Raw genomic sequence first — 17,984 nt, 5'->3', positions numbered from 1 at the left:
TTTTAAAATATTGAAATGCCGGGCCAGAGAGATAGTGAAGCAGTAGGGCCTTAGACGCTGAAGGGCAGTGGTTCGAATCCCGGCATCCCATATGGTCCCCTGAGCCTGCCAGGAGTGATTTCTGGGTGTAGAGCCAGGAGTAACCCCTGAGCGTTGCTGGATGTGACCCAAAAACAAAACGAACAAACAGAAATATTGAAATGCCAGCAAGGAAACTATTGCTTATAATATGCTCATGATCCAACCATTTAATGACATTCATTTTAGGGATGATGGGATTAAAGATGACTTACTTTCTAGAGTATTCCTCTTTGTATCATATAGCTGTTGATGATATCATATTATATTACTTTTGTTACTGTGGGGGAAGAAATAAGTTTCAAACGTTTTCCATTTTGGAGAAAATATGGTAATATGAAAGAGGATAAGGAGGTAGAATTTTCTCATATCCTAGAGCCCTCGCTTTAAAAATAAAAGGCCACATGGAAGGTAAAATTAAAATACTCTCCACTGGCTCTAGTGATTCTGCAGCAGAGCACTGAGAAATTTGATATATTGCTGCTTCTTTTGAAATAGCTGGCCTTATGTGGGCTGATAGCAACAGTGAATTGCAATGAGAGCCGAAAATAGAAATTCATTCAATGTGAATTCAAATGCATTCCAATGAAGATCTTTTTCTTCAGAGTGACTCCTTGTTAATGAGGATGTGCATCTCTTATCTCAAGGTGGGAGATTATCAGAGGACTGCTGGGCAGATCAGTAAAGCTTTTGTGCACTGTGTGAACAAGAATAAGCCCACTATTTTAACTCGGACCAGGCAACCTCTTCTCTTGATTCCCTAGTGAATCCTTCAACTGAATTTGAGCCTTAAAAGTAAAGCCACTTTCTATGCTTCTCTGTGCATACTGAGCATCTTGCCAAAGCCTTCTATGAGATATCTGTGAATTTACCCTGGGAGAACACCACTCAGTGTCCCCGGCTTCCTGTTCTGAATGATCCACACCAATGACCCACTGTAATACTACTCAAGGTAGAAAATGAGTTGCCAAAGCTATTTATCACATTGCTGGCCTTGAAATGTGCACATCCGTAGAAAGCTAAACAAGGGTTATAGGAAGAGATTTTCTTCCCCTGTGCCTTGCCAACACTAGTATCTTGCATAAAGATTAAAATAAATTGTCTAGTGTATCACTGAATTGTTTTTTCCACCCTACAGAGTGCCACTCTTGAAAGTTTATGGATATATAACTGAAACCCAATTAGAAACATGTTTATAATCATGGTGCTTAAATAAAGATATTAATTAAAATAAAATAAACAAAAAAAGGAAAGTTGTATGGAACAGTATATTTGAGTAAAGAGCTGCTTGCAGTTTCACAAATAAGAAAAGAAATAACCAAAGCTAGAAGATGATAGCTATCTGTAAAATAGAATATTATGCTACCGTTAAATAAACTGCTGAAGAATATTTATTTATTTATTTATTTATTTTTGGTTTTTGGGCCACACCCGGTGACGCTCAGGGGTTACTCCTGGCTATGCGCTCAGAAGTTGCTCCTGGCTTGGGGGACCATATGGGACGCCGGGGGATCGAACCGATGTCCGTCCAAGGCTAGCGCAGGCAAGGCAGGCCCCTTACCTCTAGCCCCACCGCCCGGCCCCTGAAGAATATTTATTATCTCCAAAAATAATGAGGCTATTTATTGTATAAATTAACTCATCTCTTTTACCCAAAATATGGGTAGAATAGCCTATGCAGAGTACAGGCAGGGGCAGGGTGGGAGGAGGGAGAATTGGGACAAAGGTGATGAGAATGCTGCACTGGTGATGGGGGTGATCTTATTACCACAATCATGTTTGTAATCAAGGTGTTTAAATAAAATATTAAACAAATAAAACATAAAAAATTAAAAATAAATATTTAGGAGAAAAGTGACTTATACATTTATGGTCTCTTTTTTTAAATTTTTATTTATTTATTTATTTTTTTTTTTTTTGTTTTTTGGGTCATACCCGGTGGTGCTCAGGGGTTACTCCTGGCTGTCTGCTGAGAAATAGTTCCTGGCAGGCACAGGGGACCATATGGGACACCGGGATTTGAACCAACCACCTTTGGTCTTGGATTGGCTGCTTGCAAGGCAAACGCCACTGTGCTATCTCTCCGGGCCCACATTTATGGTCTCTTAATGTCACTTTTGATAGGGCTGTTTTTCAAATGTTTCTTTTTTATCTGTATTTAATTTTTCTACTTCTGATATGAACTAAAATTTGGATTTGCTCAAGATAAGTTACTGTTGATCCTTCTATAGAAAAGGAATTTTGCCTATTAGCATGAAACGAAAAGTACTATTTTAGGGTATCTTATTTTTTTATTAATTTTTTTATTTAAACAACTTTATTACATACATGGTTGTGTTTGGGTTTCAGTCATGTAAAGAGCACCACACATCACCAGTGCAACATTCCCATCACCAATGTCTCAAATCTCTCTCCTCCCCACCCAACCCCTGCCTGTACTCTAGACAGGTTTTCTATTTCCCTCATACATTCTCATTATTAGTATAGTTCAAAACGTAGTTATTTCTCTAAACTTATCCCTGTTTGTGGTGAGCTTCATGAGGTGAGCTGTAACTTCCAGCTCTTTTCTCTTTTGTGTCTGAAAGTTATTATTGCAAGAATGTCTTTCATTTTTCTTAAAATCCATAGATGAGTGAGAATATTCTGCATATATCTCTCTCTCTCTGATGTATTTCACTCAGCATAATAGATTCCATGTACATCCATGTATAGGAAAATTTCATGACTTCATCTCTCCTGACAGCTGCATAATATTCCATTGTGTATATGTACCACAGTTTCTTTAGCCATTCATCTATTGAAGGGTATCTTGGCTGTTTCCAGAGTCTTGCTATGGTAAATAGTGCTGCAATGAATATAGGTGTAAGAAGGGATTTTTGTATTGTATTTTTGTGTTCCTAGGGTATATTCCTAGGAGTGGTATAGCTGGATCGTATGGGAGCTCGATTTCCAGTTTTTGGAGGAATCTCCATATAGCTTTCATAAAGGTTGAACTAGACGGCATTCCCACCAGCAGTGGATAAGAGAGCAGTGGATAAGAGTTCCTTTCTCTCCACATCCCGCCAACACTGCTTGTTCTCATTCTTTGTGATGTGTGCCAATCTCTGGGGTGTGAGGTGGTACCTCATAGTTGTTTGATTTGCATCTCCCTGGTGATTAGTGATGTGGAACATTTTTTCATGTGTCTTTTGGCCATTTGTATTTCTTCTTTGTCAAAGTGTCTGTCCATTTCTTCTCCCCATTTTTTGATGGGATTAGATGTTTTTTTCTTGTAAATTTCTGTCAGGGCCTTGTATATTTTGGAGATTAGCCCCTTATCTGATAGGTATCCCATGAATAGTTTCTCCCACTCAGTGGGGGGCTCTTGTATCCTTGGCACTATTTCTTTTGAGGTGCAGAAGCTTCTCAGTTTAAGATATTCCCATCTGTTAATCTCTGCTTTCATTTGCATAGAGAGTGCAGTTTCCTCCCTGAAGATGCCTTTAGTCTCAATGTCCTGGAGTGTTTTACCTAGAACAACTCTATATGTCTTATGGTTTCGGGTCTGATTTCGAAGTCTTTCTTCCATTTGGATTTAACCTTCGTACATGATGTTAGCTGGGATTCTAAGTTCAATTGTTTGCAAGTAGCTAGCCAGTTGTGCCAACACCACTTGTTGAAGAGGCTTTCTTTGCTCCATTTAGGATTTCTTGCTCCTTTATCAAAAATTAGGTGATTGTATGTCTGGGGAACATTCTCTGAGTATTCAAGCCTATTCCACTGATCTGAGGGCCTGTCTTTATTCCAATACCATGCTGTTTTGATAATTATTGCTTTGTAGTACAGCTTAAAGTTGGGGAAAGTAATTCCTCCCATATTCTTTTCCCCAATGATTGCTTTAGCTATTCTAGGGTGTTTATTGTTCCAAATGAACTTCAAAAGTGCCTGATCCACTTCTGTCATGGGTGTCTTTAGAGGGATCGCATTAAATCTGTACAATGCTTTCGGGAGTATTGCCATTTTAATGATGTTAATCCTGCCAATCTTTGAGCAGGGTATGTGTTTCCATTTCAGTGTGTCCTCTCTTATTTCTTGCAGCAGAGTTTTATAGTTTTCTTTGTATAGGTCCTTCACATTTTTAGTCAAGTTGATTCCAAGATATTTGAGTTTGTGTGGCACTATTGTAAATGGGGTTGTTTTTCTTAATATCCATTTCTTCCTTATTACTATTGTTGTATAGAAAGGCCATTAACTTTTGTGTGTTAATTTTGTAGCCTACCACTTTGCTATATGAGTCTGTTGTTTCTAGAAGCCTTTTCATAGAGACGTTAGGGTTTTCTAGGTAGAGTATCATGTCATCTGCAAACAGCGAGAGCTTGACTTCTTCCTTTCCTATCTGGATTCCCTTGATATCTTTTTCTTGCATAATCGCTATAGCAAGTACTTCCAGTGCTGTGTTGAATAGGAGTGGTGTCTTGTTCCAGAATTTAGAGGAAAGGCTTTCAGTTTTTCTCCATTGAGGACAATATTTGCCTCTGGCCTTGTGGTAGATGGCCTTAACTATATTGAGGAAGGTTCCTTCCATTCACATCTTGCTGAGAGTTTTGGTCAAGAATGGGTGTTGGGGGCCCGGAGAGATAGCACAGCGGCCTTTGCCATGCAAGCAGCCGATCCAGGACCAAAGGTGGTTGGTTCGAATCCTGGTGTCCCATATGGTCCCCCATGCCTGCCAGGAGCTATTTCTGAGCAGACAGCCAGGAGTAATCCCTGAGCACCGCCAGGTGTGACCCAAAAACCAAAAAAAAAAAAAAAAAAAAAAAAAGAATGGGTATTGGACCTTATCAAATGCTTTCTCTGTATCTATTGATATAATCATGTGATTTTTATTTTTCTTGTTGTTGATGTTGGTATTATGTTGATAGATTTATGGATGTTAAACCAGCCTTGCATTCCTGGGATGAAACCTACTTGATCATAGTGGATGAGCTTCTTTTTTGTTTTTGTTTTGTTTTTTAAATATGGAACGCTTCACGAATTTGCGTGTCATTCTTGCGCAGGGGCCATGCTACTCTTCTCTGTATCGTTCCAATTTTAGTATATGTGCTGCCGAAGCAAGCAGGGATGAGCTTCTTAATGAGGCATTGAATACTATTTGCCAGGATTTTGTTGAGGATCTTTGCATCTGTATTCATCAGCAATATTGGTCTGTAATTTTCTTTTTTTTTTTTTGGTAGCATCTCTGTCTGGTTTAGGTATCAAGGTGATGTTGGCTTCATAAAAGCTATTTGGAAGTTTTCCTGTTTTCTCCATTTCATAAAAGAGTCTTGCCAGCATTGGTAGAAGTTCCTCTTGAAAGGTTTGAAAGAATTTAGTAGTAAATCCATCTGGGCCTGGACTTTTGTTTTTGGGCAGACATTTGATTACTGTCTTAATTTCCTCAATAGTGATGGGTGTGTTTAGATATGCTACATCCTCAACTGCGGAAGATTATAAGAGTCCAAAAATTTATCCATTTCTTCCAGGTTTTCATTTTTAGTGGCATAGAGTTTCTCAAAGTAGTTTCTGATTACCCTTTGGATCTCTACCATATCAGTAGTGATCTCTCCTTTTTCATTCCTAATACGAGTTATCAAGTTTCTCTCTCTCTTTCTCTCTTTCTCTTTCTCTCTCTCTCTTTCTCTCTCTCTCTCTCTCTCTCTCTCTCTCTCTCTCTCTCTCTGTTAGTTTTGCCAGTGGTCTATCAATCTTGTTTATTTTTTCAAAGAACCAACTTCTGCTTTCGTTAATCTTTCGGATTGTTTTTTGGGTTTCCACTTCGTTGATTTCTGCTCTCAGCTTTGTTATTTCCTTCTGTCTCCCTATTTTTGGCTCCTTTTATTGAGTACTTTCTAATTCTATGAGCTGCGTCATTAGCTGTTCAGATATGCCCCTTCTTTCCTGATGTGTGCTTGCAAAGCTATAAATTTTCCTCTCAGTACCACTTTTGCTGTATCCCATAGGTTCTGATAGTTTGTGTCTCCATTGTCATTTGTTTTTAGGAAGGTTTTGATTTCCTCTTTGATTTCATTTCAGACACACTGGTTATTCAGTATTAGGCTGTTTAACTTCCAGGTATTAAAGTTTTTCTTCTGTGTCCCTTTGTAGTTCAGATATAAATTCAGGGCCTTGTGGTCAGCAAAGGTAGCCTGCAAAATTTCTATCCTCTTGATATTATGGATGTATGTTTTATGTGCTAGCCTGTAGTCTATCCTGGAGAATGTCCCATGTACATTAGAGAAGAATGTATATCCAGGCTTCTGGGGGTGGAGTGTCCTGTACATATCTACAAGGCCTCTTTCTTCTATTTTTCTTTTCAGGTCTAGTATATTCTTGTTGGGTTTCAGTCTGGTTGACCTGTCAATTGTTGACAATGTCATGTTGAGGTCTCCCACAATTATTGTGTTGTAATTGATATTATTTTTCAGATTTGTCAACTATTAAATATTTTGCTGGCCCCTCATTCGGTGCATATATGTTTAGGAGAGTGATTTCTTCTTGCTGTATGTATTCCTTGATTAATACAAAATGTCCATCTTTGTCCCTTACAACTTTCCTAAGTATAAAGTTTGCATCATCTGATATTAGTATGGCCATTTCAGCTTTTTTTATGGGTGTTGTTTGCTTGGATGATTTTCCTCCAGCCTTTTATTTTGAGTCTATGTTTGTTCTGACTATTCAGGTGCGTTTCTTGTAGGCAGCAGAAGATTGGATTGAGTTTTTTTGATCCATTTAGCCACTCTGTGTCTCTTAACTGGTGCATTTAGTCCATTGACATTGAGAGAAAGAATTGTCCTGGGAGTTAGTGCCATCTTTATATCAAAGTTTGGTGTGTCTGTTGGTCAGTCTTGTCTTAAAGTAGGCCATTCAGTTTTTCTTTTAAGAATGGTTTTGAGTCTGTAAAGTTTCTGAGCTTTTGTCTGTGAAACCATATATTGTTCCTTCAAACCTGAAAGTGAGTTTTGCTGGGTGCAGTATTCTAGGCGAAGCATTTATTTCATTGAGTTTTGTCACTATGTCCCACCACTGCCTTCTGGCCTTGAGTGTTTCCAGTGACAGGTCTGCAGTAAATCTCAAGGATGTTCCCTTGAATGTAATTTTTCTTTTTGATCTTGCTGCTTTCAGAATTCTGTCTCTATCTGTGGGATTTGTCATTGTGACTAGGATGTGTCTTGGGGTGTTTTTTGGGGGGTCTCTGTTAGTTGGTACTCTTCGGGCATGCAGGATTTGATCACATGTATTCTTTAGCTCTGGTAGTTTCTCTTTAATGTTCTTGACCGTTGATACTTCCTGGAGATTTTCTTCCTGGGACTCTGGGACTCCAGTGATTCTTAAGTTGTTTCTGTTGAGCTTATCATAGACTTCTATTTTCATCTGTTCCCATTCTTTGAGTAATTTTTCCATTGTTTGATCATTTGCTTTAAGGCTTTTTCTGATTTCTTCTGCTGTATGGAATTGTTATTCATCTCATCTTCCAGTATACTAATTCTATCCTCAGCTGCTGTTAACCCATGGGAAAGCTCAACCATGTTTTTCTTTAATTTATCTACTGAGTTTTTCAGACCTGTTAATTGACCTGACATTTCAATTTGGAGTTTTCTGATTTCTATCTTCATTTTCTCTTGATTCTTATTAGTGTTCTCTTCTATACTTTCTTTGAGTTCTTTGAACATCTTCCATATTGCGACTCTAAACTCCTTATTTGAGAGACTGACTAGTTGGTTGGTCATGTTCAAGTCATCAGCGTTGCCATCATCATTCTCTATGTCTGGCGCTGGCCTATGTTGTTTCTCCATTGTCACACTTGTATTGTGGGTTTTTTCTATGTGTTGTGGTTGTATTCATTTGCTAAATGATGTGCACAGCCTCGAAGGGAAGAGGAGCAGCCGTGCTCCTCTGGCTCCACCCTTTCTGGGCATGTAAACTCACCTCCAGGGAATGCTCCAGGGAAGGCGAGCCGTCTGCTGATGAGCCACACACAGGATGAAATCAGGCCAAAAATGGAGCACTGCACAGAAGACAGGAAGATAGGTGTGCTGGCATCTGAGTTCCAGCAGAGTTCAGCAGCTTTCCCTTTCTGGGCATGTAAGCTCACCTCCAGGGAAGGCTCCAGGGAAGGCGAGCTGTTCGCAGATGAGCCACACACAGGATGAAATCAGGCCGAAAATGGAGCACAGCACAGAAGACAGGCAGATAGGGGTGCTGGCATCTGAGTTCCAGCACAGTTTAGTGGCTTCCCCTTTCTGGGGGTATAGACTCACCTCCAGGGAAGGCTCCGGGGAAGGTGAGCCATCTGCAGATGAGCCACATACAGAATGAAATCAGGCCGAAAATGGAACACAGCACAGAAATCAGGCAGATAGGGGTGCTGGCATCTGAGTCCCAGCAGAATTCAGCGGCTTCCCCTTTCTGTATAGAGCATTCTTTAAAAAAATCATGATTTCCAAGTCTTAAATCCATAAAATGTGGATGTATATGATATTTTGGTATATGTTCATCATCTTTAAAGTATCAATTAATGTGCTTGGCATTTGGAATCAAAGCCATCCATCCCGACATTTGTGTTAGCCGTTTCTTCTGAAAGGGAATGATGCTTGTGCCATAAGAATAATCAGTGTACTGACCTACAGAATCCAGTAGGAGCTGATCATGGAGTTCCAAAAGATAATGTAGGTCAGTAGCTCATTAAGGTGGCAAACTATAAGATGAGACTCAGGCACTCTTATTTTGAGTGCTTAAATTTATATTAAAAATACTTGAGAAGTAGTGAAGGTAACAGGTGATGGGAAGTAATATAGGAAATTTGTATTTTTCTGCCTAATTTCCTCTAAATATAAAACTTTTCTAAAAGTAAAAGCTATTGATTAGAATCCAAAATCCCTTTGCATGTTTTAGCCATCTTTTATTTTACTTCTGTCACAAGTGATGTCAGTAAGCATAATATGTTAATCTTGGTTTCCTGCTCATATACCAAGTATAAAGAAATAAGTCAAGGAAGCAATCAAGTTTTCAGTAGACAGGGAGAGTGTGAAAGGTTTCCACACAGAGGAAACAGTATGTGCTAAGCAATATTGCTAGTTGGATGAGGTCTGCTGGAGCACTGTGAAAGTCTTTGATTGTTAATGTTCCAGCATCTCACAGGGCTCATCTCAGTCCAAGAAAGTATTCTTCTAAACCTATGATAATTTGGGTTTTTTTTTCAGCTATAAAATATGTTTTCACAGCTGCACTTTCCGGTATGGAATTCGAACGTGTGTCATAACATGATCACAGGAAAATCACACACCTAGTGATTTTTCTGATTTTGATTGCTTGGAGGATTTCTGTCCCTCACCAGTTAGCTCATCACCTCATAACTGTGAAATAAATACTAGGGGTCAGGCTCTCCAATTTATCTGTCTAAATGATATGATTCCCGTGGACTTTTAAATTTTGCTTAATGCCACAACTTTGATTTTAGATACCAACCTAATTAGAATGAATCTTATCCACAAGTTGTTTTCTTTATAACTTTTTTGATAATGTAGAAGAATTTTTTGTCATTTCGGGAACTTCAAGAACAAGTAGTCCTACTCAGACTTTCATCTGTGATTGTTTTCATGATTAAATGGTGGTTTTAAATCCCCTGATGTGAAGGGAATGATTGTACTTCAAAGCATAGTTCCAAAATATTCTGTCTCATATTGCCACTAGTTTAATGCTTCTAAGTTTTATTCTTGTAAGAGCTACTCACAGAATACAGTAGCAAAAAAAAAATAGATGAAAAACATATTGTAGTTGCTTCAAGAGCTCAACTGATCATTTTTCTCTCTTATATCTTTAGTCAGAAATCACATGTATTTCTCTAGTGTATGGAATTGTACTATGCATGTATTTAAAGTGTTGAAAAATTTTTAGAAAAAAAGCAAAGTGTGGTAGAATGGTGGAAACAGAAAGCATTATGTGCATTTTAGTTTTGGGGTTTCTTTTAGTTAGAAAGAAACTAAATTTATTTTGATAGATAAGATAACCGGCCAAATGAAAGAGCAAGTTATTAAGAGAAAATAAAGTTATTTTTTGGAATTAACACCTAATGAGATAAACCAGAAGATGCACCATGTCAACCTGACTTCGACAGAGGATCTGTACAAAAGCCAGGATCTCTAACTACAGAAACCTGACTTTGACATCCATGTCTGAGAAGAACTTTTACTGGGACCACAAAGAAACACTTTGGGTTTAGACAACTGTATGCCTGAAGCTTGTAGTTGGTCTTATGGCAGGGTGCTTCATGGGTAGGGTCTCTCTGTTTTTAGGCCAAAGGTCTTTCCTTTCTATTTTCCCCATCTTTTGCTGTGCCTATGCAAAAAACAAACAAACAAACAAAACTAAGCAAACAACAACAACAACAAAACCACCCTGCTATAAACACACCCTTTTTTTCTTTTATTGTCTTTTAGTTTTTTATTTTTTATCTTTTGAATAGGGACTCCTGCCTTTTTCATAAAACCTTAGGACATTGATTACTTTGTATTACCATATATTTCTGCATTTTTCTATAAAACTAAGAATGGAATAAATAAAAAAATGGGCTGGGGCCAGGGGCCAAGTAGTCTCAGATGGTGGGGAAAAAATGACAGAACTAAATATTCAAGCCAAAGTCAACTACAATAGAATCAAGAGACCTAAACTTTAACAATCTAAACTTAAATAGGCCTGTAATACTGGCAGGTGGCAAAGGTTGGTGGTATAGGATGCACTCTGGGATCATGGGTGGAGGGAGGTTGACACTGATGTGGGAGTGGCCCTGACGCTGTATATCTGAAACTTAACTATGAAGGACTCTGTAGATCACAATTGTTTCAATAAAATGAAATTAAATGGGGCCGGTACAATAGCACAGTGGTAGGGCATTAGCCTTTATGTGGTTGATCCGGAACAGACCTGTTTCAATCTCCAGCATCTCATGTGGTCCCTCAAGTCTGCTAGGAGTGATTTCTGAGCGCAGAGCCAGGAGTAGCCCCTGAGTCCCTCTGAGTGTGGCCCCAAAACAAAAAACAACAACAAAATTTAAAGAATATTGTTGGAACAGAATAACTATGGTTCTGAATGATGTTGACCTAAAAGATATAGTGATATACCTTGAAATATGATATTAATATGAGAGCTGAGTAGCAGCAAATATTCTTAAAGTTGGCTAAGCATAGTTAAAAAATAATAAAATGAAAAAAATAATAAAATTTGTTTGTTACGCTAGAATAATGATGAATGACTTGCTAAGATAGTTTTTTAGCAGAATTATAGGGAGTTCCCATGCTTCCTCTTAATCTGACTTCTTGTTTGTTTTTTAACACAGAAGTATTTTCCTTCCTGATTTTTCTTTCATACCGACAGAGTTTGTCTGTTATCTTTTGCTCCCAGCTGTTTTCCTGGTTCATATAGTAATTCATGTACATATGGAGCAATATACTTAACTCTTAAAGGCAATATTATATATATATTGTGCTACATGGTTTAAATGATCTATTCTGTATCTAAATCACCATTCTATATCTGTCTTTCTCCTGGATAACTTTACTCGGTGTGATATCCTCTAGTTCCATCCATATAGCTTCAAATGGCATGATTTTTGTCATTTCTTATAGCTGTGTATAATCTCATTGTATATGTATATCATAGTTTCTTTTTTTTTTCAAGAAGCATCAACTTTATTCATACCCTATCCACCACATGTGTGACCTCTATCATAACCTTTTTTTTTTTGGGGGGGGGGTTTGGGCCACACCCGGTAACGCTCAGGGGTTACTCCTGGCTATGTGCTCAGAAGTTGCTCCTGGCTTGGGGGACCATATGGGACACCGGGGGATCGAACCGCGGTCCGTCCAAGGCTAGCGCAGGCAAGGCAGGCACCTTACCTTCAGCGCCACCGCCCGGCCCCTATCATAACCTTTTAAGCACAGCCATTCTTGTTTTTGTTTTTGTTTTTGGGCCACACCCGTTTGACGCTCAGGGGTTATTTCTGGCTATGTGCTCAGAAATCGCCCCTGGCTTGGGGGAACCATATGGGACGCCGGGGGATCGAACCGCGGTCCGTTCCTTGGCTAGCGCTTGTAAGGCAGATACCTTACCTCTAGCGCCACCTTCCCGGCCCCAGTTTTTTTTTGTTTTTGTTTTTGTTTATCACAGCCATTCTTAGCTAGCCCTGCATCTTAACTCCTTTCAGCCATCTTCCATTTGCCCTCCATCCTGGCCAAAGACCAAAAGCACAGACTCCTAATCCTCTGGGTCAAAGGCCTTATCTACCTTTTCCAAGACCCCTCCCAGGAATGGGCCGGGTCTTGCAGGTAAGGTCAAGTTATCTAGGGAGAATGGAGGGATGAGGCTTCATCTCCCCCTTCTCTGAAATATAAAAGAACCTTTTGTAATCCTGACTCCACCTTTAGCCAAAGGTGGGTAAATATTTTCATGCAACAACGTAATAAAGTGAAAATTAACATACCAGTCCTTTTCAAAAACATAACATTTCTGCAAAATATACTATATACACCTGTAACTTAATATTTTCTTAATGCTTTTCTACCAAGCACTATTCCGGAACTTTCATGTTCCTATACTTATAAACTATATTGGGGGAGCTTTCTGTTCCTATTAACCTTCCCTACACACAAGTACTACAGCATAAATACATAACATACATTTTAAAAACAGGCTGAGTACATTAAAACACACAGTAAAACATTTTGCAATTGAAAATATTAGCTATGGAAAACAAAACACATTTAAATTATAAAAAAAAATGACTTAATCAAGACAAAGATGCAGGCGGTTAGAAATCAGATCTTTAAATGGGCTAAGCTGTTATTACTCCTTTTTTTTTAAATTTTTTAAACCACTAACTAAAACTTATCCCATCACCAACTATGAGTAAAATATATGACTACCCACTTAATTCCTACACCTAAAACCATAAGTCCAGATGCTGGTTTGTCCCACGCTGTTCTCACCACATGGTTTACTTCCATAGTCCCAGGCCCCGCAGACGGTTTGCTCGCGCTGTTGTTGACCATGTGGTTCCAGGTCCCGCAGCCGGTTTGATCGTGCTGTTTCACCTTTCTGATTTGGAGGGCAGATCCCAGGCTCGCCGCTTTGGGCTGGATTTGGCACTTTTCGCCGCTTTTTTGCTGCAGGACGGGCACTGTTGGCTGATCACCACTGCCTTTTCTCCCCTCCGGGCGGCACTTTGGAAGCAGATTCAACTGCTACAGCCACTGCAGCTTCTCGGCCACAGCTTCACAGGGCGCTTTTGGATGTCCAGAGTTCAAAGTGGTTTAAACTAAAAGTCCAGTCTGAAATTTCCAAAGTCGAAATCCAAATTCAAGCAGAAGGTCATTCTCAGAAAATCAGTCTGCTTGTAGAAGCTTTTTCTTTCTGAACCTTTTCCAATTAAGGCCCTCCATCAGTATTTGAGGAGGCCAAGGTTTTTGGAAAAAGGATTTTCGGCAACAAAGTTTCAGTCCTGAGTCTTGGATGGGAGTGATACAAGTTTTCAACTCCCCTGTTTCACTGATATTTTTGCCCCTCGAAGGGGTCGCGGCCATCTTTTCGTATATCATAGTTTCTTAATCTATTCTTGGTACTTCAATTATTTACAGATTTTAGCTATTGTGAATAGTACTTCAGTGGACATAGGAGAACAAATGTCTTTTCTGAGTAAAGATTTTGGAGCAGCCATCATTGGTTGTAATGTGGAAGAAAAGGGACCCTCATCTACTACTGATACTAATATTGACTAGTTCAACCATTATGGAAAACAATATGAACACTTCTCAAAATCTCTATTCTTATGACTAAAATTTTTCTCCTCCTTTTCTCTATGTTTTGGTTGTTCCCCCATTTGCCCACCTTTTACCTTCTATAACAATAAAAAAAATGGACTGCATATTTTCAAAAGAAAATATGTTTACACAAGTAAACTTCTAGAAGCATTTATCCTAATCAAATATAAAGGATCCATGCTTTAAATAAAAATAAAAAATTGTAGATGATCTATATTAAAATATTAACACTATTAATTACAAATCATGCTCAGTTGACCACATACATAAATTTTCTCCTGCACACTATAAAATCAGTGTTTTTTGTTTATTAGTTTGGGGGGGCACATCCAGCTGTGCTCAACTCTAACTCATTATTGAATATGAATAACATTAGAAATTTTATATCCTCTTTTTATTGCATTGAGATCTAATTCCTGAAAAACAAAACAAAAACAAAAACTGTAGGGCCGGAGAGATAGCATGGAGGTAACGTGTTTGACTTGTATGCAGAAGGATGTTGGTTCGAATTCCGGCATCCCAGATGGTCCCTGACCTTGCCAGAAGTGATTTCTGAGTGTAGAACCAGGAGTAGCCCCTGAGTGTTGCCGGATATGACCCAAAAAGAAAAAAAAAGATCTAACTCAATGATTATGTCAAAACACCATTCACATTAGGTTCTCAAAGATATGTCAGCATTGGCAGTTAGATTTAGATCTTGATGCTGATATTCTCATTCTCTAGATTTCATTCTCTACTATGCCAAGAGTAAGAAAATAGTTTTAAGTCCTTGAGATTAAAGAGTTATAGAATACCTTTCTCCACTTATTTTGATTTCCAACCAATCTTGCAAATGGGAACATGCCCGTGGGTTTCACAGAGTAGTGTTGCTGAAATTCTGATTAAAATGATGTCAAGGAGTGGTTCTCTGTGCAATCGCTGAATCTTCCTTTTCTTCCAGTTCCCAGTGCCATAACTGAACCCTCCTTTCCTGGGAACAGGGAGGTCTCTGCAGGCGTAGGAAGCTGAGAGACCCCAGTCCGAATGCCCTCCAGAAAAAAAAAATTTGTTCTCCACTCTCTCCATAGGCTATGCAAGTTCATTACCAGTATAGTATTAGTAGTTTCTATTTTGATGTTGGCTATACCTGGTGGTGCTCAAGGTTTACTTCTGGCTTCATACTCAGGGATCACTTCTGATGGGGTTTTGGGAGTCAGGTAGATAATAGAAGTTTCTTAGCAGCTGTCCCATAGCATTTCAGTATTTAATCAAAATTGGATATAGTGGCAGCTATTGCCCTAAATAGTTGCAACATGAAATTCTATATAAAGATGCATTTTTTAAGAGAGGAAGGGAAAGAATTTATAAAAAATCAGCCACAAATTATTTTTAAAAGATCCTGATAGGCAGCTGGTATCATGAATTTTGCTAAAATAACATTATCATCAGTATAGAACCTCCCAGAGACACCTATTTCCACAAGCTGGTTTTATTCATTTTGGAGTGATTTTTGAGTCTGAAATTATAAGTAAATTATTTTTAGAGAGCAAGAAAGTCACGAGAGATAAAGAAACTTTGAACAGGTTCTACACAACTTCACCAAATTATAGAATCCCAAACAGGAGTCTTTTATCTCTCTTACTTAAAAGAGAGATGGCATTGTTGTAGAGTAGACAGATTTGCATTTGTTTGTTTGGTTTGTTTTTGTTTTATGACATCAGGTGATGCTCAGGGGTTGCTCTTGATTCTGTACTCAGGAATTACTCCTGGTGGTACTCAGGGGACCATATGGGATGCCTAGTATTGAACCGAGTAAGCAGCTTGCAAGGCAAGTGCCCTAGCCACTGTACTCACTCTGGCAAAAGACAGATATGCATTTTAATTCTAACTTCTTTAGCATCTTGTTGAGGCTTTGGGCAAATAACCTAATCTCTATTAGCTTCACTTCTTATCTATTAAAGGAATAATAATGTTTCTGTTCTAGAAATATTCCTGGGTCTAGGAATGTAGCTCAGTGCAGGACATTTACCTTACATCTAAGATGCTTTGGATTCCAAACCCAGTTCACCAAAAAAAGAAAAACAATATGAAGAAGTTGCAAACAATGTTTGCTCCTTAGGATAATAAAATGAATTTATGAAAATAAAATAGAGTCCTCTCTTTCCTTTTTAACCTCTTTTATATGGGAAGTGTTATTTTAAATGTGTAGTATGGCACTTTCTTTTGGTCCCTTACCTCTTCCTTAAGCTTTGGGAAATTGCTACATTGGGGAAAGAGTTAATACTAAGTAATTGTTTCTTTTAAAAAAAAAATAAAGTTTCTTTTTTTTTTTTTTTTTTTTTTTTTTTTTTGGTTTTTCGGCCACACCTAGCGTTGCTCAGGGGTTACTCCTGGCTGTCTGCTCAGAAATAGCTCCTGGCAGGCACGGGGGATCATATGGGACACCTGGATTCGAACCAACCACCTTTGGTCCTGGATTGGCTCCTTGCAAGGCAAACGCCGCCGTGCTATCTCTCCGGGCCCAAAATAGAGTTTCTAAATAAAGATTATGTACTTTATACATTTAAAATGGAATGTCATAAAATCAACATCTTCATAAATAATAATAAATAAATTTGTATAATAAATTATGAATAAAGCATCAGAAAAACATGATTTTTTAAATACTATTTTCAACTGTGAGGAGGATGAACTAATTCTCACTGTTTATTAATAAGTCTATGGTAAAGTCCTATGCAGTGTTTTCTTATATATTTTAAGTATAAATGTGTATTTCTATAAGTGAAATGCCATTTTGTCATCTCAGTGTGAGAACTTAGGAAATTGTTCAATGTGTTTTCTTATCACAGTATAACTATTTTATGGGCAATGATATGTTACCATGAAATGATACTGGTCTTGTTCTCCAGAGGCTTAATTCCCTGGAAGTTACTGAGAAAATCAGTTTCCTTGTGTCTCATTATTTAAGCAACGGTATATCTACTCTCATTGATGTAGAAATACTTAATTTTTCTATAGTTAAAATTTGAGCAGCCAAATATTCCATATAATTACCAGCAATGTAAAGATAGCCTTTCTGGACGAAGGCACACCCCACATTGTTCCAGATCACTCCTGCTGGTGCCAGGGGTCCATAAATTGTGCTGGGGATTTGAACCTGGGTTGACTGCTTAAAGGCAAGTGCTTTAACCCTTGTACTATCTCTCTGACTCCAGTAAAAAATAGTTCTTGAAAGACAACGTCAATGACTGTTCCTAGTATTGTGTTCTCTTGCAGCTTTTATTCTGTAATATAATAACAATCATATATTTTAAAACCACCTAATAGCATTTTGCTGCCTCTCTGGACTAAAAGGCCTGTAATCACATCTGGATAAAATAACATCAGGCCAGCTGGTGCTTTTAGCCTCTGTCCAATTGCGGGTTTGGGAAAAGTGACTTATTGTTTCTCTCTACCCACTTGTCTTCTAGTGTCATGTTTCCTTTCAGAATGCCCAAGGAAGACCGAGTAAGGCAATCTGATTTGCATAATGAAAATAAGGAGACATATTGTCTTTATGAGAATTTCTTGTGGCACACCTCCCCAGGGGGAAATGCCCTTAAAAACTGCCATCTGATCTCTCAGCCCTAAAGCACTTCACACATTGAGTGTTCATTTCTGAGTGAATAAATAACACAACTGTAGCAAGTAGAGCTGTGCCCTGGAGCCCAGGATGGAAAGGCAGCAGGAGGCAGGGCAGGACTCTCATCTGCAGCCTGTCACACCCTTCACTGCCTTTCTGATGACTATTTCCCCTCTCCACATTTGTGCTTGAAAGGCCTTCCCTGGCAAGCAGAGTTGAGAGGTGCCTAAGAGAAGCTTGGGCTAGATGGTAGTCCCTTCAGTGGCCCAGAGCTTAGACTCTGAAAACAGACTTCCTTGTCCAAGTCCTAGCTCTCCTCTGCCAGAAATTTAGCCTCAAACAAGCTGTGCTAACTAGTACTGCTGTGAGGCCTCAGCAGGAGTGCAAGTAGAGAGCATTTAGAAATGTATCTGGATCGCACGATTTCATGCAACCTGGTTGGAACTGGAAGATATTGTGTTGAGTGATGTAAGCCA

The 17,984-nt window shown here is 38.7% G+C and overlaps 1 protein-coding gene and 1 non-coding gene across 3 annotated transcripts in view; one reads left to right on the top strand and one right to left on the bottom strand.

Moving 5' to 3' along the window:
* The window catches only part of SCFD2 (sec1 family domain containing 2), a 413,047-nt gene that overhangs the window by 231,026 nt on the left and 164,037 nt on the right, over nt 1-17,984 (top strand). The gene's annotated exons all lie outside the window — the stretch shown is intronic.
* LOC126033047 (U6 spliceosomal RNA) lies at nt 5,070-5,172 on the bottom strand. The gene has a single exon (XR_007504204.1). It is a non-coding gene; the product is annotated as a U6 spliceosomal RNA (small nuclear RNA).

This window comes from Suncus etruscus, chromosome 16, assembly GCF_024139225.1.
Source record: "Suncus etruscus isolate mSunEtr1 chromosome 16, mSunEtr1.pri.cur, whole genome shotgun sequence".
In the NCBI taxonomy this organism is placed as follows: domain Eukaryota; kingdom Metazoa; phylum Chordata; class Mammalia; order Eulipotyphla; family Soricidae; genus Suncus; species Suncus etruscus.
Note: the sequence above shows the minus strand (reverse complement) of the source record. Positions and strands in the feature narration are given on the sequence as shown.